This window comes from Gossypium arboreum, chromosome 13 (assembly GCF_025698485.1).
Source record: "Gossypium arboreum isolate Shixiya-1 chromosome 13, ASM2569848v2, whole genome shotgun sequence".
NCBI classification, from domain to species: Eukaryota; Viridiplantae; Streptophyta; class Magnoliopsida; order Malvales; family Malvaceae; genus Gossypium; species Gossypium arboreum.
In genome coordinates this window covers 116,951,193-116,975,657 of record NC_069082.1, presented here as the reverse complement: position 1 = coordinate 116,975,657, position 24,465 = coordinate 116,951,193, and the positions used below count along the sequence as shown (strand labels likewise).

Sequence of the window (24,465 nt, the reverse complement as noted above, 5' to 3'; positions counted from 1 at the left end):
TAAAAAATTCTTTTTTTTTTGACTGGAAACGGTGCATTAAATGCGGAAATGCTGAGTGGACTCCAGCTACTATTAGACTGGTTGTCATTTTTCTTCTTTCTGTCTTTTCATTTGTTTTTCTTTGGAAATGTTTTAATTTTTTTGGTTTAGTTGGGTTTAGCTTTCGTTTTTCTGGTGGGTTTATGTCCTATGTTAACCCACTTGTTTCTTCTATTCTTTTATTGTTATATCAGTTTGGTTTTTTTTAAAAATAAATGTAATTTAAAATAATATTTCTTTGTTTTATTTATTAATCAACATATTTTATTATTAAAATTAATTCTAAAATGAGACCCATTTTAAATAAAATTGAAAAATAAAATATTAATTAATTCTTTTATATATATATATAAATTGATAGATAGATATATCTTTTCATTACTTTTACTCTCACTTCATCCTCCACCCCAACTTTCTCTCTCATTCATTTTCTCTTGTTCTTCAATCTTAATCTTTTTCTGGAAAGCATCGCAAACTTACTTGTTCATCTTGTGAAAAATAAAATAGAATAAAATAAATAAAAATAAAGAACACATAAATTTTACGTGGAAACCCTTTCGGGAAAAAAACCACGGGCAGAGGAGAAGAAAATTCACTATGTCGAAAAATTTTTTACTCAAATACAAGAGGAATAGACTATGTCTATTTATAGGCTTGCAAAGCCATATTCTAGTAGGATTGAAACACCTTATCCTAATCAATATAAAATAGATGGAGTTTAATAAGGTTTAAAACCTTATTCTAAAATAAAATAAAAGAAGTCTAGTTCTATATGGATTTTACTTTTATTTTATTTTCCATCGTATTTTATTTAAATAAGAATTTGGGTCACTTAATTCTAACAATCTCCACCTTGACACAAATTCTCAATGAACAAGTTCTTCATCGCGAACTTTCAATAAACAAGTTCTTCACCTCTTCCAAAAACCCTTAAGGGTTTAACTTCAACAATGAACACCAACCAAGTCTAAGCAATGCTCAAACTTGGTTATAGGAAGTGACTTAGTCATCATATCTGCAGGATTTTCATGAGTGCTAATTTTTCTCACAACAATATCACCACGAGCAATAATATCACGAACAAAATGATACCGAATATCAATGTGTTTTGTTCTCTCATGAAACATTTGATCTTTTGTAAGAAAGATGGCACTCGATCGTCACAAAATCTTGTCTTGATTTGAAGGTCTTCATTGAGTTCACTAAATAGTCCCTTCAACGAAATAGCTTCTTTACAAGCCTCAAGAATCGCCATGTACTCGGCTTCAGTGGTAGACAAAGCGATGTAGTTTGCAAAGTGGCTTTCCAACTAATTGCACAACCTCCGATTGTAAAGACGTAACTCGTGAGAGATCTTCTTCTATCAAGGTCTCCAAGAAAATCAGCATCAACATACCCTATAACTCCATCTTTAGTTCTTCCAAACTGTAAGCAAACATTAGTAGTGCCTCGTAAGTATCTTAAAATCCACCGAATCGCTTTCCGTTGTTCTTTACCGAGATTCGCCATGTATCGCTAAGCGCACCGATGCATATGATAAATCGGGCGTGAACAAACCATAGCATACATGAGAGATCCTCTTGCACTAGAGTATGGAACATGTGACATGTACTCAATCTCATTATCGATTGAGGAGATAAGGCCGATGAAAGTCCGAAATGGGTCGCTAAAGGAGTACTAACGAAGCTTAGCACTCTGCATATTGAACTCGCAAAGAACTTTCTCAATGTACCCTTCCGACTTAGGTACAATTTACTTGCTTTTCTATCTCGAGAATCTCCATACCAAGTATCTTCTTTGCTGGTCCTAAATCTTTCATCTCAAATTCTTCACTTAGTTGGGCTTTAACCTTTCTCATCTCTCTTTATCTTTTCTTTGCTATCAACATGTCATCAACATAAAGAAGTAGATACAAAAAGAACCATCAACATTTTTCTTAAAGTAGACATAACTGTCAAAACTACTTCTTTTGAAATCATGAGAAGTCATAAAGGAATCAAACCTCTTGTACCATTGTCTTGGTGATTGTTTCAAACCGTAAAGGGACTTTTTCAGAAGCAAACATAGTCCTCTTTTTCGAGACTATAAAACCCTCTCGTTGTTGCATGTAAATATCTTCCTCAAGTTCTCCATGCAAAAATGCAGTTTTTACATCTAACTGCTCAAGCTCCAAATCATGCATGGCAACAATACCAAGCAAAGCTCGAATCGAACTATGCTTAACAACCGGAGAGAACACATCTGTGAAGTCCACTCGGAATTTGATCAGTAACCCTTTGCAACAAGCCTTGCTTTATATCCGGGTTCTTCAACTCCCGAGTCCCTTCTTTCTTTTTAAACACCCATTTACAACGAACGACCTTTTTACCTTTAGGAAGTTTTACAAGATCCCATGTTCTGTTTTGTGAAGTGATTCCATCTCCTCTTGCATAGCAAACATCCACTTTTCGAGTCTTCACACTAATCGCCTCGAATAATTAAATGGCTCTTGATTCGCATCTATATCTTCACCACATTTAAAGCATAAGCAACTAGATCAACCTCGGCATACTTCTTTGGAGGTTTAATTTCTCTTCTTGTCCTGTTTTTGGCGATAGAGTATTGCGGTGAAGAAGCAACTCTATTCTCAATTTTTGTACTGGCTTGAGGAGTTGATTCACGTATTAATCGATGCTCCACCTGCTTTTGGTTTTCTTTATTGGAAGAGTCTTTAAGAGATAAGTTAGGTAGCATAGCAGTTTCATCAAAAACAACATCTCTGCTAATCACAACTTTTCTATTTTCAGGACACCATAACTTATAGCCTTTTACACCGACTTTATAACCAAGAAAACGCATTTAATGGATCTCGGTTCCAATTTTCCATTATCAACATGAGCATACGCAGACACCCAAAAATCTTTAAATCGAATAATTAGCGGGATTACCGGACCATACCTCTTGTGGAGTCTTTTCTCAATGGCAACCGATGGAGATCGGTTGATCAAAAACATGCAAGAGAGGTCGCTTACGCCCAAAATGACTTCGGTAAGTTGGCATTTGACAACATACATCGAACCTTCTCCATGATCGCTCGTTCATTCGCTTCGCAACGCCGCTTTTGCTTGTGGAGTATGACGAATCGTCAAGTGTCTCATGATCCCTTCGACTTGCACAATCTATTAAACTCATCGAATAGAACTCTAAGCCATTGTGCATGCGGAGGTATTTTATCTGCTTTTCCGTCTGCTTTTTCAATCATAATTTTCCAAGACTTAAATGTGGAAAACACATCGCTTTTACGCTTGGGAAGAACGCCCAAACTTTTACGGAAAAATCATCAATAAAGGTTAGCATATAATTAGCTCCACCTCTCGAAGGCACTCGGACGGCCCCCACGATCGAATGGATATACTCCAACGTTTCCTTCGTGTTATGGATTCCTCTAGTGAATCGAACTCTCTTTGCTTCCCAAAACACAAGTGCTCACAGAAATTCGGTTTGCAAATTCCTTGCCCATTAAGAAGTCCTCTTTGCTTAATTACGCCATGCCATTCTCACTCATATGCCCTAGGCGCATATGCCAAAGTTTAGTAATATCATCATCGACAAGGAAGAGGAAGCGGCAATTGCATCACCGATATGATAGAACCACAGAAACATATAACTTGGCAATCTTTCTTTGCCCTTTCATCACAACAAGGGACCCTTTGAAATCTTTAAAACCCCACTTTCAGTGTGTATCTGCATTTTTTGAATCAAGAGTACTCAACGAAATTAAATTTCTTTTCAATTCGGAACATGCCGCACGTCACTAAGTGTTCGACAACTCCATCAAACATCTTAACTTTAATTGTTCCAACACCGCGATTTTACATGAAGCATTATTTCCCATCAAAACAACACCTTGAATCTTGTTTCATAAGTTGTAAACCAATCCCGATTGGGACTCATGTGGAAGGTGCAGCCTGAATCAAGTATCCACTCCTCGCTTACTTTAGAATCATTGACAGAAGCAACTAGAAGTTCACCATCGCTGTAGTCTTCTACAACATCAGCTTCACCGGAATTTTCTGGCTGTTTTCCCTTTTGATTCGCAGCCTCCCTTTTAATCTTATTTTGTAGCTTATAGCACTCAGATTTAATGTGCCCTTTCTTCTTGCAGAAGTTGCAAGTTTTACCTCTGTTTGAAGATTTCGATCTACCCTTAGATTTACCACGAGGATTCCGTTCCTGTGTTCTACCACGATCATCATCAACATTCCGGTCTTGTCTCCCACGAACAATGAGACCCTCTCCCTGAGAGTTGGGTTTAACCACAAGATGCTTCATCTTATCATACGAGGTTAAAGAATCATAAACCTCATCAAGCGTGAGAGACTCGCGCTATATAAAATCGTGTCTCTAAAGGTTGAATAAGACAGGGCAACGAACAAAGTAGAATCAACCCTAGATCTTCCTTATCATCTTGAACCTCCATGGCCTCCAAGTTTGAGAGAATTTCTTTAAACACTTTGTTAAGTGTTCGTGTACTGACGCACCTTCCTCCAAACGATGAGCATAAAGACGCCGCTTCATATGCAACTTGCTTGTTAGAGTTTTCGACATACATATTTGTTCTAGCCTCTTCCATAATGCAATGGCGTTTTCTCTTTCATCACATCCTGCAAAATTTCGTTGGACAAATGCGAGATGTAATTGTGTTAATGCCTTTCGATCCTTACGCTTCTTTTCTTCATCTGTTAATGTCGAAGGCATCTTATCTATCCCTAGTAGGGCATCCTCTAGATCCATCTGTGCAAGAACTGCTTGCATCTTAATTTGCCACAACGCAAATCTGGTGTTGCGATCCAACAGCGGAATTTCATACTTCAAAGACGCCATTACCGTGATCGAGATGAATAACCCTAAGCTCGATACCAATTTGTGAAAAATAAAATAGAATAAAATAAATAAAATAAAGAACACATAAATTTTACGTGGAAACCCTTTCGGGAAAAAAACCACGGGCAGAGGAGAAGAAAATTCACTATGTCGAAAAATTTTTACTCAAATACAAGAGGAATAGACTATGTCTATTTATAGGCTTGCAAAGCCATATTCTAGTAGGATTGAAACACCTTATCCTAATCAATATAAAATAGATGGAGTTTAATAAGGTTTAAAAACCTTATTCTAAAATAAAATAAAAGAAGTCTAGTTCTATATGGATTTTACTTTTATTTTATTTTCCATCGTATTTTATTTAAATAAGAATTTGGGTCACTTAATTCTAACACATCTCTTTCAACCTTTGGACTCTCTATACGGTATGATGGTTCAGTATGGGATTCCTCCATTTAATTATTCTTTTTGTAAAAAATTGAAAATTTACACCATCAATAATTTATTTAACTAAAACTCTCTTATTTTTGAGATGTTTGCATACTTGTGTTGATTTTTATGAATTTTTAAAATTATATTTTTTTTTGGGTGAAGTATGCTCCATCATCACTATTTCTGGTGTTAATCAACTCCCTCGTATTTCCTTCCTCCTTTTTTATTTGTTTTTGGTAAGGGTAAAAATGTAAAAAATTTATTTTTGGCTATTTATTGTAGGTTGGTAATAGTCATTCTTTGATATAATTTAAAACCTAAGTTGAGCGGCTGAGTGGGAAATTTTGTTAAAATAAAAACTATAGTTCCAAAATTATATAGTATAGTTATTATTATATACTTCCTGACCGAATAACATTAAATTCAGTTTCATGATTGGCATTTTGTTTTGTTTTTGCTTATTTAGTGAGGAATAACATGAAAAACTAAGTTTCAATTAGAATTTGAAAATCATAAACATAAACTTTTGTTACTTTAGTTTTATTTCTGTTTGGTTTTATATTGTTTTTGAATTACGTCTCCTACTTCCAAAATTTATAATTTATTCTCTTTACAAATAATAATATTATAATTTAATCAATAGTATAATTATAATTATATTTTGTCCTTTCAAAATGATGTAATTATAAATTAATATAAAATAAAATTATATTTTGATTTTGATTCTCTCAAAAATTTTATAATTTAGTTTCAATTCCTTTAAAATGAAGTTTCTGGCTTTGCTGTTGGTTGGCCCTTATTCTTTAAAATTTAGTCAAATTATTTTTATTGGATGAAAAAGTTGATTGAATTGATAAATTTTAACAGCATTAATGTATCAACTTACATAACAATTCACATGTGCTTCATAAAAATATATATAAATAATATTTATAAATCAATAAATTAAAAATTATCCATAAATTGCTTTTAAAAAAAAAATATCCATATCAACAATGAAATACATATAGACTTTCATGGGGGCAGTCAAGTTAGTATGATTAAAATTTTAATAGTTCAATAAATTTTTAACCAACAAAAGAATATGTTGATTAAATTTTGAAAGTCTATGGTTAAGGCGATTCAAAATATAAAGAGCCAAATTTTAGAGAAAAAAAATTAATTGAGTTATATAAGCAGTTTAATTTTTTTTTAAAAATTTGTTAATTGAGTTTTAACTTAATTCGCATCAACATTCAAAGTTTGCATCGATATTGTTATCAGTATAGGAGGACGTGGATTCAAACATACTAAAGCATGTTTTTCTTCTTATTTAAGGATTAGGATGGTTGTTTTATATAAAAAAAAATTATAATTTTGAAATGTCTTTCGATTTTTTTCCTGACAACAAATCGAAAACCATTTGTACATATTTTGGTTGGGAGTAAATTGGGATAGTTTAATTTTGTGTTTGAAAGTTAAAAAATTATATTTAATTTGAATTACTTATTTAAATTTTTTATTATAAATTTTAGTTGACAATTGGAACAGATGGGAAGAAGCTGGCCTGAGATGACGCCTTCACGTTCTAATATAGAGAAAGGTGATGTTAAGCATGGAGTTTTCTCCTCCCAAGAGGTAATTCAAACACTGCTATACATTATTTTCAAAAACAAAAAACAAGATATAGTAACTTACAATAATTTAGTGCATTGCATAAATTAAAGAAGCAAAAGCCTTTGTTAATAAAGGAAACAAGATTCAAAAACACCCAAGCTACGGGTTGAAAAATATATAAGTAAAAAGGAGGGGGGGAGCTATGTATTACACTAGTGACAGTGTAGCTCTTAAATGAATGAGTGCAATTCCTTAAGATTAAAAGTTTTTAAATTGAATTTGTTGTTCAAATGATATTAATGTATAAACTTTCAAACAATTTTATAATTTATATTTTTACACATTTAATTATTATATTTTATATTTTTAATTATTATAATTAGTGCAAATTATTATTATTTATTCAATTTATTAAATATAATTAAAATATAACTTATTTAACAACTTAAATATTATATTAAAAAATTAAATCATAATTAAAGTATTTTTAACATATTTAATTTACAGTATAGCTTTATTTTATATAGTTAATATAAAGAAACATTATTTAAAATAATAATTAATTAACAGATATCAATTATTTTGACAAGTCGATCAATTGAGTTTAACTTGGTTAGCATTGGTATTATTACTAGTGCAGATGAACGTGGATTCAAGTACACTAAAGTACGTTTACTTTTCTATTTAAGGATCGAATAGAGATTATGAGTAGTTCTAAGTATTGTATAATAAAATTAATAGTAATGGGATCAAATAACTCAACCAAAGATACAAGAGGTGAAATCATCCATGTAACCTTGTGCACAAGGATATGAACTTACCTGATCGGATTACAAATTTAACTTGTGTTATTTGATCCCAACTCTAGAAGAAATCTGAGTTAATACCAAAAATCAATTTCCTGTTATATATGAAGGTTAGGGGCTAACATAGTTTTGTAGGACTCCTTACTTATATGCAAGTATCAAATATGTATGAACGTGTTCAACATAATTTGTTATTGGCAAATCATGCACGGCTGCATCGTAAGGGCATAATCCTAGCTACAATTAACTTCATCATCCGATATATTGAAACTCTATCGGAAACTGCTAAGACTCTTCCCTACTATGCCACTACCAATCTTCATCAATAATAGTCACCAACATTAATGCCCTAAACTCTAAAAAATTGTGCCTTTTAATCAATCAGCTAAACTACCAGTCATTGCCGAAATTTGCCACCCAAGTGCAAATTCAGTGAACAAAATTTTAGGAAAAAAAAAAGAATTTCAAACCCGACCTCCATCGGCAGCAGCCAGTTTTCTTCTCTCTTGATGTTCTGCAACCTTGTAATCCACCACTTCACGAAATAGGGTCGGGTCAAGCGCACAATTCTCATTCCCATAAACGGCTGCTTGTACAGTAGCCATTAGTTTTGGCTATTTCCCTCTCTGAAAATCCTTCAGTTTTAGCAGCAGCTTCTCTTAAGATATCATCACCCAGTCCCTTGATTTCAATCTTCTGCTGCTGCTTTTTTAAACAATTCTGAAGCACACCATGTTTTCTCGAGCCAGCCTGAGCTATGTACTTGTATAGGTACAAATTTAGCAATTTGAAACGGTCATCTTCCCCATACAAAGGGAATTCCAATACTTCATCAATACGTTTGGCCACAGCTGAATTAAGATCACCATGACGCTTTGTAGCAAGAGCGAGGACTATATCCTTGGACTGGTAACCAATGCGAAAAAGATGCGCATTCAATGCACTTCTCTGAGCTTCACTCATGTAGTTTTTGTTCCGCCAGCAAAAACAGTTCGGCCAACAAAATCATTATTCAAAGGTGAACATTATACAAAACTAGTGGAGCCAGTAACGTTTTCATCCTTTACTTTGGCGTACAACAATTATAGTTGAGGAAATTCTATATTTCTTTTTGTAATTGTTAACATAGAAAACTCTTCCAGGAAAACAGCCATGAAGGAAAATTGTTAAGACTAGCATAAAGAAATTACCCTTAACATCCTGAGTAAAACCATGCATGTATATATTGTCCCAAACAGAATATCATTCACTACTAGGAACTAAATGGTGTCACTTGCACAAAAATGCATCCGCTCCATCAATGAACAACAAGAAGCCCCTCTTGGACTTTGTTGGAATTACGACTCCAAGTAAGAAAGATTTGCAGAAAAGAAACGAGATATTTTGCAGCAAAGTTGTCTGTAAAAATTTTATATATTTCAAATCCCTAGTTTAAACAATGAAACATAGGTTCTTATAACAAAAAAAAACTTCTAGAAATAACAAAGATTTTATGCTAATAAATAACAAATATATTCTACTAATAAATTCTAAATCTTCTAAGAAATGGAAAACATAATCTGTAAACAAAATTTGCACACTCTTCAAATCCAATTGCTTGTCAGCTACATGATTCTTCTTCAAGCAGCTCGCATCTTTCTCCGAGATCTCAATTCACATTCTTAATTCACCAAAGTAATGAGCTCGCCACTTTGAGGAAGCTCACCACTTCAAATCCAAATATATTTTAGATCCATATGATAAAGATATTATATCAATTAAAAATTTTACATGTATAATAAAACAAATATTGTGATAAATTTGATGATAAAATTTTAAAATATTACTCATATAAAAAATTATAAAATTATGTAAAACAAATCAAGTTATATAGATACACTTTTACTCTCACTTTATACTCACCACAACTTTTCTCTCATTATTTATTTTATCATCTTTGATCATCTTGTTCTTCAATCTTCATCTTTTTCTAGAAAACATCACAAATCCAGTCGTTCTTCTCTCAATCTTTTGCCTATCTAAAGGGTGATTTAGTATTTTTTCCCTTCTATTTGATTATCCTTTTCGTAAAAAATTAAAAATCTACATCATCGAATATTTCTTTAACTAAAACTCCAGGATCTCTCTCCTCTTATTTTTGAGATGTCTGGATGTTCGTATTTTGGCTTTAGAGGTAACATCGGGAGTAATACTGGTCTTCGCCTTCCTTAAAAATGATTTTTTTATTTAATTTATTTAGAAATAATAAAATTATGATATGATAATGTTAAGTAAGACTCTATTTCAGTCAAATTTGAGAAATAATCTTTCAATTAAACTCTGTTTATTTGTTTCAATCAAATTCTGATTAGTTTAGATTATTTTATTATTATTTGACATATGAATTTAGCCAATAAATAAGCTCTTTTACAACCTTGGAAAATACATCATAAAGATTAGAACTCATAACACATTTAGAGAATTTTGTGTTTGCATTTTGAGGATTCTTTCTTTTCGGGGTTTAGTTTTTATCTCTATTTTTTGTACTCTTCATTCTTTTGCCATTATAGTAAAATTATCTTTGCCTGTGGTTTTTTATCCTCTTTGGAGGCATTTATTGAGAAGTTCAATGGTGAGACAAATTTCAATTTGTGGTAAGTTCGGATGATGGCAATTCTAATTCTAATCGGCTTGAAAAAGGTAGTTACCAGAAAAAAGCTTGAGAATATAAATCAAACATAATGGGAAGAGTTTGATGAAAAGGCTTTGGCTGTAATCCAATTGTGCATTACGAATATGGTATTGCAGGAGGTATTGATGTAGAAGACATCATCCGAATTATGGAAAGGTTAGAAACTCTTTATGCGACTAAGTCTCTAGCTAACTGTTTAGTGTTGAAACAATGTCTGTTTACGTTTCACATGAACGAAGGTAAGCTTCTTAGAGATCACATCAATCAATTCATTACTCTTTTATATGATTTAAAGAACGTTGAGGTTCAGATTGACGATAAAGATTAGGCTATGCTATTATTGTGCTTTTAACCCTCTTTATACAAGTCTTTCAGGGAGACTCTAATTTATGGCAGAGACAAACTCTCGTTCGAAGATGTGAAGAGTCATTTGTTGAGTAGAGAAAAACTCAACAATGAGTTTGATTTGAATAGTGAGGCAGATAAGCAAGCTTCCGTTTTGGTAGCATCAAAGAAGCGAGACAAAAGGTATCGCTATTGTAAAAAGTTAAGTCACGTCAAAGTAGGGCTGCTGAGAGTAACGAGGAAGATGTAGCTGGTGGTAATTTGGCTGACGAAAGCAGTGATGATTTCTTGTTAGTGTCAAGGAGCGAAAGCTCCGAGCTTACGTCTGAGTGGATCCTAAATTTGGTATGTTCTTTCCACATGTGTCCCAATAAAGAATGGTTCTCCACATACAGTTAGATTGAAAGTGGAGTTGTGCGCATGAGAAACAATTCATCTAGTAAGGTAATTGGTATTGGTACAGTTAAAATTAGGATGCATGATGGGACGAGTAGGACACTCTCAGATGTTAGGCTTGTTCCTGATTTACGAAAGATTCTCATCTCATTGAGTATTTGAGACTTGAAAAGATGAAGAATCAACATCGATTTGAGTGGCATTAAGGTATCTCATAAAGCTCTCATTTTGTTGAAAGGTAAAAAGACTGATAGTCTTTAAATTCTAGAAGGTTTTATAGTGACTGGTGAAATCTGACGTCCCTCATCCGTTATAGAGTCAAAATCAACTCGTTTGGAGCGAAGGCAACTTGGTCATAGGAGGGAAAAATGTATGACCGTTTCGTTGAAGAGAGGTTCTCTTTTGGATGCAAGTTTTGAAAAGTTTGGGCAGTGTGTTCGTGAAAATTATACACGAGTTAATTTTGATTTGGCAGTGTACAAGTCGAAGGCTAGAAGTCTTCCAGTTTCTAAGCACAGATTTGACTCAGTTAATTTCTTGTATAGTTCAATATAGGCCAATGGCGAGCTTTAGCAAAGATGGTATTGTGGAAATATGAGTCAAGGTAGAGATTTGTTAAGAATGACTCCTATTTCAGTCAAATTTGAGAAATAATCTTCTAGTTAAATTCTATTTATTTATTTCAATCAAATTTTGATTAGTCTAGATTATTTTATTATTATTTGACCTATGAATTTTGCCTATAAATAGGCACTTTTACAACTTTAGAAAATGCACCTATTAGATATTAGAACTCATAACACATTTAGAGATTTTTGTGTTTACGTTTTGAGGGTTCTTTATTTTCGGGGTTTAGTTTTTATCTCTATATTTTGTATTCTTCATTCTTTTATCATTATAGTAAATTTATCTTTACATGTTGTTTTTATCCTCTTTTGAGGGGCTTTTCCACATTAAATTTGGGTGTTCAATTTCTTAATTTTTTTAGCTATTTTTACTTGTTCGTTGATTAATCGAGTCAATCCCCAATAGATAAGTTAACCAATAGTAAATCGTACGTTGGTCTTCCAAAATATAAAAAGCTTTCATTTGGTCCTTTCAAAAGTGAAATAATTAGAAATTAATATAAGATAAAATTACATGGTGTGAAAGAATACCAAAGAAAGTAGATCATCTATTCTTCATATGCAAATGTATTAAACGATTCTGCTATAAATTTTTCAAATGGTGGGAGGTTGAATGGAAATCGGTAGAAGGATTTGCTGAATTTTATTCTTTGTGTTATAACATGAAATTGTCAGTAGTCCGTAAAAGTTTATGGTTGGTATTAATTTCAGCAACTTGCTGGTCAGTGTGGATACCAGAAATGAAATTGTCTTCGAAAGAAAGATGATGACTATGGAAGCTTTGATATTTCAATCTAAGATGAGGGCAATGTTATGGATAAGAGTTGTACATAATAAGTTAATGGTGTAGGAGAACTCTTAGTGGATTTGTCCGAACATGAAGGTTTGATACAGTTAAAACCAGATCTTATTCATCGATATGACACCTTCTTCCGTAAGGCTGTCTGAAGTTCAATGTATATAGGATAGCAAATGAGGAAGTTACAGGTTGTTGTGAAGTACTAAGAGATATGGAGAGTGTTGCAAGAGCTTTATTTTTGGGTTCTATTACAGATGATGATGTAGATTCAGCAAAGGCAAGGACGGTGTTTATAGTATTGGATTTATTCTTATCCATGGAACGGAAGATTAATTGTAACACCCATATCTCGTTTTGTTACCGAATAGGGTTAAAGAGCCTTATCGTACAAGTCAGAACATTTGATAACAATTTATATTTAATAATCAATTTAATTCCATAATTACAATTAATATTTAGTATGAAAGAGATCATTCAGTTTCGGATCTTAAATTGAACTTTCGAAGCTTTAGGAATAAGTTAAAACCATTCAAGGACCAAATTGAAACAAATCAGAAATTTTAGGAAAAATTTAAAAATTTTCAAGTTAAGGGCCACACGACTATTTGTCCAGGCCATCTGACAGAGCTCAGCTCGTGTGGCTCTAAACATAGCTGTGTGGCTATCTTACATGCTCGTGTGCATGGACTGTTTAACTCTCTGATTTGAATCACACAGCTGTGTCACAAGCCGTGGGTCAGCTCGTGAAACATTCAAAATGCCCTCATACGGTCGTGTTTCAGGCCGTGTGCCTGCCCGTGTGAAAACTTCACATATACTATTTTTAAATACCCTCTATGCACATGCCCCTGTGGGTTACCTGTGTGCATCACACAGTCTTGTGACAGCCCGTGTCCCAAGCTGTGTGTGCCCAAAAATAACCAAATTCATACTAATTTTTCACCCAAATGCATAGTTACCTAAACCAATACATAATATATGATCACAAGGCTTTAAACAAATTTAAGAACATCCAAAACATGCTAATTCAATCCATTTAAAACTTAAAACATGCTAATTGGTCCTTACACTTAGGCGGGATTTTCCTTTGCAGCACTGCAAAAACATTTTCTCCCACATTCAACCATTCGTTTCCTTGGAGCTTCTTTTTGTTGGTACACAATTCTTTCAAAAAATTTGCATAACGTGGAACCTATTTAATTGCATCAAGTAAAGGAATATTAATTTATACCTTTCGGAATGTCTCAAGACTTTCTTTTTCCTCTCGCTCTTTTTTAACTTGGACAAGCCTTTCAAGGTATGGGGGAGGTACAACAAATGGTTTATGAGGCGTTGGCTTAGTGGGAGCTACTGGTTTGACTTCTTGTTCAACGTCGTGGTCACGACTCATACCTAGCACTAGTTCTAACTCTTTTCCATCTTTTACTGTCACAGCACTTGCATTTGGACGTGGATTCAGCTCGATTTAAGATGGTAATTTTCCTTGATTCTCCAAATGATTAATCGTAAGAGCTAATTACTTATTTACTGATCCATTTCTTGGAGATGCGTTTTAGTCCTTTGTTGGAACTTTTAGGTGCTAACGGCTAGCCTTTCTACTATGGTTTCGAGAGATGACTTTAAAGGTTGATATTGTTGAGGTGAATGTGGTCTTGGTTGATATGGTTGATTGTATCGAGGGTTCGATCCATAGCTTAGATTTGGGTGGTCCCTCCACCATGAAGTGTACGTGTTTGAATATAGATCATAGCGCCTTTGAAGAGGCCTTGGGAAGTTCCCAACAGAATCTACTTGTGCAATTGTGTCTTTAAGTAAAGTCTGGCACGATTCGGTAGGATTATCAGGCTTAGCACAAATCCCACACAACCGAGCTGGGTTTGTTTATCCTACAAGCATATTTTTAACCACATTAATAAGTTCATCAATCTTTTTTACTATGGAAGGAGTACTTAGCTCATGAACCCTTCTCGTAGGTTCCATAGATGGTCGATACTATTGAGAATTTGCAGTTATAGTTGAAATTAATTCCCTAATTTTTTGAGGAGTCATGTTCACAAGAGCCCCTCCACTAGTAGCATCAATCATTTTCATTTTCATTGGAAGTAACCCTTCGTAGAAATACTGTAAAAGTGACTGTTCAGATATGCTATGTTATGGGCAACTTGTGCACAACTTCTTGTATCGCTCCCAATATTCATAAAGTGATTATGCTTCCTTTTGTTGTATTCTGACTATACTCCTCCTTAATTCGGCTGCTCGAGCTGCTGGGAAAAACCTGTCAAGAAATAATCGAGACATATCAATCCAAGTATTAACAGACCTTGGAGGTAAATAAAATAGCCATTCTCTAGCAGAGTCAGCTAATGAGAAAGGAAAAGCTTGTAGTTTTATTTGATCCTCAGTTACTCCTTCTGGTTTCATGCTCAAACAAACCATGTAGAACTCTTTTAGATGAGTATGTGGGGTTTTATTTTTTCAAACTGCGAAAGTAGGCAATAGATGTATTAATCCCAACTTTAACTTAAACGATGTTTCGCACGCCGGATAAGCTATGCATAGCTGTTGTTGTTCATCTGGTGCAGTTGCAAGTTGGCATATAGTTTGATCTACCATTTCGTCTGAATCTTCGGATGAGTAGATATCTTTGGTGTTAGATCCTTTTTCAAAATCGTTTATGGTTGTTTACCGCGCCGAATAGCTTCTCTTCGAAGTGTACGAGCCAACTTTTCTATCTCCAGTTCAAATGCTAGAGTCCTTGATTCTGACCTGGTCATAAAGAAAACAAACAAAAATTAAAAATTTTCTACCAATCCTCAGCAACGACGCCAAAACTTGATGGGCGATGAAACCACTAAATATAAATTCTTATGACAAATATAACAGTAAATTGAAATATAGAGCAGTAGAGTCGAATTCATAGGGACTAGTTATCTAATTTCGCCTTTTCTTGTGACCAGATTCGTTGTCGCAGTCACAGTCTTGCCCACGACTTGTGTGTAGTAATGCTAAAAAAAAATAAAAATGGGAGGTTTAAATTGATTAAGATAATAAAATAAGGAAACATAAAGTGTAATAAAATAAAATAAAAACAAATTTGAAAATGTAAAAATAAATTTAAGAAAAATAAAATAAATTGGTAAATAAAATATTTTTAAGCTTAGCCTTAGCCTCGGTGTACTCCAATCTTGAATCGATCCTTGAAACAAAATTTCCCTTCCAAGCAATAAGCTAGTTATAGCAATCGAGGATCCCTCAAATCGCCAACTTTTCCTTTCGTAGTCGATCCCGGTATCACCTGCAAATCGATCCTTGTCGAATTTCCAACCACGTGGCACGTACCCGTAATTTAAGACTTCGAAAGCCAAACTCGAATTAACGGCCTCAACCGTGTGGGCCATTTAAATTTGATCACTATCTCCCCTGAGATATCCAACTAGCTTTTTCCAATTGAACACGCCAATTTGTTTGTGGGATTTTGAATACAGCACCGCCGACTCAACTTCCCAACTATACACCAAACGATTCTAACCCAATGTGCGCTTTTTGATTTGAAATTGAATCAACTTTGAGGGACAAATTTGTACTACCCCATATACCGGAGAGACAGCGAATACCAAATTGAGAAGTTTTTTTGAGCGGGTTCGTATCTCATAATTGTTTTGTTGGAGCAATTTTCAAGCTAAAGCTAAAAAGGGTTTAGTTAATTATGGAAAAAATCATGCTTGAAAATAAGTTGTTTAAATGGAATTTTGGAAAGTAGAAAGGGAAAAGGCCTTGGAAGGCAATTAAACTAAAAGGTTGAAAACAAATAGAAAACAAATGAAATAGAGAATTGAGTATGATGCAGGAATGGGGAAAAACTAAAGAATTTTATTAAATGCTAAAGGCAAAAGTGTGTGTTCAATTAGCTGTAGTCACTAGGTATTTATGCACACATTTTGTGCTAAAATTTAGCTAAATTTTTCCTAGATATTATCACTAAATAATTCAAAATTTAAAAATTAAATTTGAACTAGAGATTAAATATAAACTAATTACAAAGTTGTAACAATATAAAAAATCATTTAATCTTTATCTAGCCACTTTAAAAAAAATCTTCAACCCTTCAAGCTTTACTCAGTCATCTTCGTATCTTTAATCTTTCAATCAAGCCCTCTTCTTTTTTTTTTGTTCCAATTTAGCCCATTTTTGTAAGAGTTTGAATTCAGCACACCAATTTCATTCCTGATAAGAAAAATCTAAATTTAATAGCATTTTATCCGATAATTAACCAAAAATAAATACACTAAAAATACGAATTTATCTTGCTATTAAATTTTCCTACTTAGCCGATGCTTGTCCTCAAGCATGATATCCACTAAAAATATATTTGCTTTTTAGTGAATTGTGTAAATAAAAGAAGCAAAAGGCTTGGTTAATAAAGGAAACAAAAGGTGGAAAAAAAATAAAAAGAAAAAAAAGGAGGGGAGCTATGTATTACGCTAGTGATAATGTGTAGTTTTTAGATGAATGAATGTAATTTCTTAACATTGAAAAGTTGAATGTAATTTCTTTAACATTGAAAAGTTTTTAAATTGAAATTGCTGTTAAAATATATTAATATATAAACTTTTTAATAATTTTAATAAATAAATTAATGTTTACTTATGATATCAAGTTTAATCAATTAAAACTTCTGTATTTAGTGTAGATAGATATCAAGGTTAACCTTGGCAAAGTTGAGATGAAAGACTAAAAAAAAGTAGCTGGCCATGTGTACTTGAAGTACAACTTTCGGCAGCTACGCCTGCTAGTCCACCTTCCTAAGAGGAGGTATTTGAAAAAGTATTCTACTGTTTTTGCATTGAGCAAATTTTAAGTTCTTTTAAATAATTTAAAAAACATTAATTAATTATGAAAATAATTCAAAAAAATAAATACCAAAATGATCTGAAATTTATAGTAGCCATCGATGTTGCTTGATACATCTGCGGCATCGCTTCTCTCGTTATGATCCCATCATTATTTTTTTTTTTAAATTTTGGTACTCTTATTATGTCAAGCTACACCAGTATATAATTTTTCAAAAAATTCGTAAAAAATACGAGTATTGACGATGAAAGAAAAAATATTTTTAATCAGTATCGTCGATATGTCAGGCAATATCGATAAATTTTGTGTTATTTAAAATAAACTGAGAAAAAATACGAAAAAAGTATTTTATTATTATTATGGCGGCTGCCTTACAATTTGACTAGACTAATATTGTTAATTCAAAAAAAAAAATTGCTTTTCCTTGATTTCTTTTTCTTTTAAATTCTTTCAATTTCAATTTCAAGTATCAGATATCTCTATGACAGTGCAAAGCAACCCACCATGTAAACCTATGTTTTAAATCCTTTTAGTCCAATTCAAAATCCCCACCATGAATTTTTTTTTCCAAATCTGTTTCATACCAAAAAAAAAAAAAAAAGGGTAAAGAAACAAAGCTAAACAAAAAGAGGAAAAGGAGGTCTTCCATGGAAGATGAAGGAGAAGGGGTTAGATTTGGTTTCTTTGGTCACTTTTGGATTTGATTGAAGGCGTTTTTGAGTTATAACAGTGCTGAGTTATGTAGATTGAAGACATGATAGGGAGATAAAGAGATTATTTTTTTAACTTTAATAAATTTCTGAGTTTATTAATGAATGATTAATAAAAAAAAAAGTAAAAGTTTTTGAAAAAGAAGTCTGAATGAGAAAGGAGAGGATTGTTGAAAATTTTTCATAGTAAATCTTTTTGAAAAATGAGAGAAGAGAGAAGAGTTTTCAAGTACTTTGAAGCTTTGAAAACTTTAAAGAGTTTTATTATTAATGTATTTTTAAAAATTTGCCCATGTTCCTTAGAAACTTTGACTGTATTTATTAAAATTTTTTATAGTGAATATTTATACTTTTTACGAGTTTTTGAAAAATATATATTGGTATCGTCTACACTTTGATGATATCTAAAATATTTTCTTAAAAAAAAAACAGTGATTAAGTTATAATTAGGGAATGGTACTATCTAAGACTGTTAACTACGATAAATTTCAAGCTATTTTCATATTTAAATTTTTTAAATTATTTTTATAATTAATTAATTCTTTTTGAGTTATTTTTACAAAAGAAAAAAAAACATACATATTTTCGTCTATGCCCAGCATTAGATAGGTCTACCGGCAACTTTATTAAATTTTATTAAGGTGATATAATTTGAATATAAATTCTAAATAACATTTATTTAAATTTCAAGGAAAATAGATATTTTTTACTTGCATCTATTCTAACAAATATTTTTTGTAATTAAAGTTGCTAACTATATTCTTGATTAACAATATTCAATAAATGTACTAACAAAGTGCAGATATAATTAGAAAATTACAAGCAATGTTTCTTATCTCAATAAGAAAAGAATAAATAAAATTTGCCCTTGTTGGGGAGTAGATAAATAATGCAAGTTTCATATCTATTCATATTATTTACTTAATAGTTATGTCTTTCTTTTAAATTAAGAAATTCATTATCTCATGTTTCTATGCAACTAATAGTTTCAGGGGAGCTTCCAACTGCCACAAGAAGATTCTATGTGTTTTGTTAAAATGTCTATGCCTGTGGCTTTTATTGATGAACAACAATCTTTACTTGAGACTAACACGACTCAAATGGTAATTGAAAAGTCCTATTGTTATTATATATTCTTACAATCAATTGATCATTATTATTAGAATAGTACTTCAATTCAACTTACTTTATCTTGAATTTATTTTTTTAGGTTCGACTTTAAATAAATTATTTTTAAATTAAGAAATTAATTATATTAAGCTTTAGGGGCAGCGATTTAGAAGTATCATTAGATGTTCTAGGCCTGGGATTTATTTGGATACACAAGATTTAAAGATTAAGCTAGACTTCAATAGTAATTGAAAAGTCCTGCTGTTTTGGTATTTGCTTACAGTTGACTAATTATTACTATTATTATCGAATAGTAATTCCATTCAAATCGATTTATCTTGAATTAAATTATTTTAGGCTCGACCTAGATAAATTATGTTTAAATGATAACTTTTTTCAATTTAATAATTTAAATTTCAAAAGTGTATCCTTAATATATATATATTAAAATTATAAGGAATGTTTCTTATTGCAAAAATAAATAAATAAATAAATTTTGCCTTTGTACGGAGTAGATCAAACAGTGCAATATTTTTGCCCATTGATATTATTTACTTATTACTTATGTCTGGCTCCTTCTCGGGGAATGCAGAGCCAAGCCGCGGTAACTGAAAATAGCGGCTGTTTATATAGAGTGCCTCATCGACTACGTGAAGTGAATGAAAAAGCCTATGAACCAAATGTGGTTTCAATTGGTCCCTATCACCATGGTAAGCAACACTTGAAGGCGATGCAAGTTATCAAACGGAGTTTCTTTGGGAAGATAGCTGAGGAAAACAACCTTAACGTCAATGAACTTGCAAGGACCATGAGAAGCTTAGAACCACGAATTCGCAAATGCTATGAAGAAGCAGGTTTTTACCTTGACTCTGTCGAACTTGTAGAGATTATGCTCCTTGATGGTTGTTTTATTGTTCAGCTAATCCAGGGGATTTATCCAGTAGACGATCTTTTTCAAGTGGGACGTATTCAAACTGACATTCGTCATGATTTATTACTGCTAGAAAACCAGCTTCCTTTCTTTGTGCTTTTTGAGTTGTATCTGATGATGGTGCCCAATTCTGGAGGAGATGTTCATCACTTGGCTCGCTCTGCTCTTTCTTTTTTCAAAATATCCCACTTTCCTTCACCCAAAACAGATATCATCCATCTACTGGACTTAGTACATAGTTGTCAACATCCTTCACCTCTAGGAATAAAGAAACATGAGGAATTTAAAGCAAAAGAAGCAGCAGCAGTACAAGCATCGACAGCAGTAGTAGTAGCAGCAGCAAAACCAAATTCCCAACGCTCATGGAAATTCATGCGTAGCGCAACAGAGCTGGAAGGTGCTGGAATCAGTTTCTTTGGTGACCATATTGAGAAGATGAAAGATCAGAACCAAGGGATAGAGGTCATGTTTGATATAATGTTTACCAAAGATACCAAAGTACTCAAGATTCCAACCTTACAAGTCAACGATTGGACAGTCTTTGTTCCGTAATTACATGGCCTACGAACAGTTCTTCCCAAGGGGGAAACCAACTTATTTTGTTGATTATGTGGTGTTCATGGATAACCTCATCAACACAGGCAAGGATGTGCAACTACTTTGTGAAAGTGGAGTAATTGATAATTGGTTAGGAGACGATGAAGCAGTTGCCCTAATGTTTAACAAACTTCGGGACTCCATTTACATGATGTCTGAAGACTTCTACTATGCTGACATATTTGATAGGGTAAACGAGCATTGCCACAGAAAATGGAACAAATGGAAGGCAGCATTGAAGAAAAATTATTTTAACACTCCCTGGTCCCTCATATCATTTCTTGCTGCGCTTGCCTTGCTCCTGCTTAACCTGCTGCAAACTATATTTTCGCTTCTTTCTTATGTTAAACAGTAAGACCAAAGCCAAAGTCCATCAGGTAAGTATATACTTGGCCTAACTGTTGGTGTTATTCTCATGTTCATGTATAGTATTTTATGGATGAGCAGTATAATTCTTTTGGTTTTGTTAGCCATATGTTGATTTTGTATATATCACAGATCTTCCTGGATTTCTTCTGCTGCTTTGGATTGTTAATCAGGCTTTGATACTATGCTATGGGAGTTTTGAACACTCGGCTTTATATTTTATTGGTGACTTTTGTCTTTTTAAGGTGTTATCTTGTTTCTCATTTAGGCTCCCTTTGGATTGGCTTTTACCATCCAAAGGAAGCCTTAATTTCTAGATTTGGAGAGTGTAGTCCTTTTTTCTTATGACTTTGTATGTGTTCCAAGTGCTTCGTGTTATTAGTTTGGTCTTTGTATGAATAAGGGTTGGTTTGGGATGTGGGATACATGTTCATAATTCTGTGTGATCTCTTCTTTGTATTTATTTATTACGTTGGATTCAATCAACTTGTCACATATATATATTTTTGACTTTTAGTAATCAATATATATTTGAAAATAACTTATAACTATATCAACAGTTGCTATTAGAATAAATAATTAAAGTATTGAATTAACAGTTCCATAACAAATTTGTTTAATGTTAAATGGAAACTTTTACAATTTTAAAAATGCCTCATCGACTACGTGAAGTAAATGAAAAAAAACCTATGAATTACCAAATGTGATTTCAATTGGTCCATATCACTACTGTGAGCCACACTTGGCGAGGATGGAAGATATCAAAAAGGGGTGGTTTGAGAAGTTTGTTGAGAAACCCCACCTTGGTCTCAACCAATTTTGAGGCAATGAAACACTTGGAAGGAAAATCTCGCAAATGGTATGAACATCCTCTTCCTCCTGACCTTGAAGATAAAGCAAAATTTGTAGATATGATGGTATACGATGGATGCTTTTTTGTTTAGCTAATCCAGAAGGGTGATTTAGATTATTTTAGCAAACTGGGTTGACATGTTTCAAGTGACATGCGGTACGATTTGTTATTGCTTGAAAACCATTTTTTTGTGCTTTGAAAGTTGTATTGGATGATAAACCCAGATCCTGGACATCAAGGACATTTTTTTCACCAGCACTACAGGAAAATAGACTTTTAGCGGCGTTTTTTTTGCCTTTAGCGGCGTTTATAAGCGCCACTAATACTTTTAGCGGCGCTTTCCCAAGCGCCGCAAAAAACGTCGCTATATACACCGCCGCAAAAATTAGTGGTGTTTTTTAGAAAAAAACGCCGCTAAAGACCAGGACCTTTAGCGGCGCTTTCCCACAAACGCCGCTAAAGGTCATGACCATGTAACGCTTTTCCCACAAACGCCGCTAAAAGTCATGACACAGAGCGCGCTTTTCCCTAACGCCGCTAAAGGTCACGTTTTAGCGGCGCTTTTCTAAAAACGCCGCTAAAAATATGACCTTTTAAAAATTATTTTATTTTAATTAAATAATATTTATTTCTATGTTAAAATATTATATTATGTTTAATTTTGAAAATTGAAATCTATACTATATACTTTAAGGATAAATAAAAATATTAATTAAATGAAATTTTCCATTAAAATTTAAATTTCAAAACTAAATATAAAAATTAATGAATTTAAATTTAATACATAAACATTGATTTAATATGTAATTTAATACATAAACACTATTTCACTACCGCAACTAGGCGAGATCTAGCTTTTGTGAAAATAGCAATGAGAGATCCCGATTGCAACTTATCATTGCACCCAAAACTCAATCGATACACGCAAATTGTAAGACATATCAATTGAAGCCATTAGCTACTACTATCTGATATACTTTCCACAATCAACACCTATTATACAATATCAGGAACAAAATGAAATATGATTATCAAATTAACATCTCTTTGAACATATGAAAACAAAGAGATATTTAATCGTCACTTCTTTCATGATTCTAAAACAATGCCAATAGCATTTTTAAATACCATCTACTAGTCAATTGTTCTTCAATCTCCTATCTAAGCGTATTTATGTTGATGAAGCAAAGTTCCAAATTCAGGCCCCAATTAGAACATTCAACAACTTGGCCAAAAAGTTTATCAAAAAAAAAAAACCTTGGCCAAAAAGGAAAAAGGAAAACTTCCAACAGCTAACAAAAAGCCTTAGTAAAGGAAATACTAGATCTCAAATGTGGCGGCTAGCAATAATAAATAAAATCAACTAATGGAGCTAAAACATCATTTGGCTAAGAATGCTCTAAATGAAACTCCAAATTAGGCACTTACATAATACTTGCAATAAAAGTCTTAAGCTATACATTAAATAAATTATGCTTATTTACCAAATTGTCTTGGGCGTACTTCTCTTTCTTTTTGGTTCTTTTATAATTATAACCAGTTTTATGATACATTCATTGTTCAGGGCATCAAATATTTATCAATTATTTATGTGTTAGTGAGAGAGAGAGAGAGCGATGCAATGAAATAAGTACTTACTCTATGTCCGCCAAGTCATTGATTAACCGAACTCGAACATCCGAGGGCATTTTAATCTTAAAAACAAACCTATTAAAAAGTGTAATGCATGAATAATTACCCAAAAAAAAATTAAAGAGTAGCCATTTATAAGTCAAAACAGACATGGCACTTACATTGTCACTTCCTTACAATATCGATCGGGGCCAATCCTTTCACGGTCTTTGTTTGAGATACTCCTACAAAGAGTTAACCAAAGAATAAAAGCAGTTTTAAAGAGAATAAAAAGTAGATCTACAGACAAGAATTTTACTAATTGCACAACAGAGAGATTGAGAGAAATACATTTGAAACTCTCCAAATGACTCATTCGAAGCCGATAAGATATTTGCTCGATGTCTTTAGGCAATGGATTTCGATCTGAAATACACGGCTATTACGTAATCTTCGAGAAGCCATGTGTGTTGACGCATGCAATAAAAAGTCATTAACAATGCCACTCTTGCACATTCATGAATAACACCGACCACTTCATAAAATAGGCATCTTACTCGCCCAAATCCCCCCGTCAATAAGGAAAATAATGTCTATTCATGCACTTGAGCACTTGGTTCAGAGACATCCCCATAGGAGCCTGCTTTAAGTCACAAATAGTTTTATTAAAATATTAAGTTAGTATTCGAGTTTTTTTTTAATTTAACATGTTAGCATAATTTTAAATCATATAATTAAAAATATATTTTTTATATAAGAGAAAGGAGGAAGGACTGTTTGCAGTTTAAACTCGAAATCAGATAAAATATGTAATGCCCCAATTTTCGGGAATTCTGTGAATGTTGACTAAATTTCATGCTTTG

The 24,465-nt window shown here is 32.8% G+C and overlaps 1 pseudogene; it reads left to right on the top strand.

Moving 5' to 3' along the window:
- Nucleotides 1-436: 436 nt before the first annotated feature.
- On the top strand, nucleotides 437-21,620 carry LOC108461200 (UPF0481 protein At3g47200-like; annotated as a pseudogene).
- Nucleotides 21,621-24,465: the final 2,845 nt, after the last annotated feature.